Here is a 614-nt window from a genome sequence, read left to right as displayed (position 1 = left end):
GGGGGCCGCCTCTGGCGTCCCGGGCGCTCCCGCTAATCGTTCCCCCCGGCCCGCCGCAGCGGGAGCATCCCCTTAGCAGAGAGCGCGGCGGGCAGGGCTGCTCGGGTAACGCCGAAACCTGCTGCGCCGCGTGCTCCATCGCTCATCCTCCGTGCTCTATAAACTTTTTTTATAGCGGCCTTACTTGGTAGGAGAGCTGGGCAAGGGCAGAGCTGCCCTTGTTCTTGCAGGGATATTTTGTTCTTGTGATCCTACTAATATGAGGAAATATAATTTCAGAAAACTTAGTGCAAAATGCTCACAGTCGTAAGTCTGGCTGCCCGTTTCTCTAAAACACAGAACATCTCTTAAGAAAAAAAAAAAGAGGATCAGAGATGTTACCTTGGCAGAATGAAAATGATCACAACTGGCAGCCTTTCCCTTGGTTGTTTTTCATTGTCGTGGTAGTAACCTTAGCTGGGGGGGACACACCTTTTGTGTACTGTCTTATGTCTGTGCTCTGCCTGTAATTCTGTTTTCTCCCAATTCTAAAGTGTGCGTGTGTGTATATATTGATGAGCGTCAGTAAATGGCGCGCAGGTGCCAGGCCCTTGTTTCTAGCTGTTTCTGTGAGC

The sequence above is a fragment of the Egretta garzetta genome, unplaced genomic scaffold (genome assembly GCF_000687185.1).
Source record: "Egretta garzetta isolate BGI_Z169 unplaced genomic scaffold, ASM68718v1 scaffold297, whole genome shotgun sequence".
NCBI classification, from domain to species: Eukaryota; Metazoa; Chordata; class Aves; order Pelecaniformes; family Ardeidae; genus Egretta; species Egretta garzetta.
The sequence above is the reverse complement of the archived record's forward strand: the minus strand, read 5'-3'. Positions refer to the sequence as shown.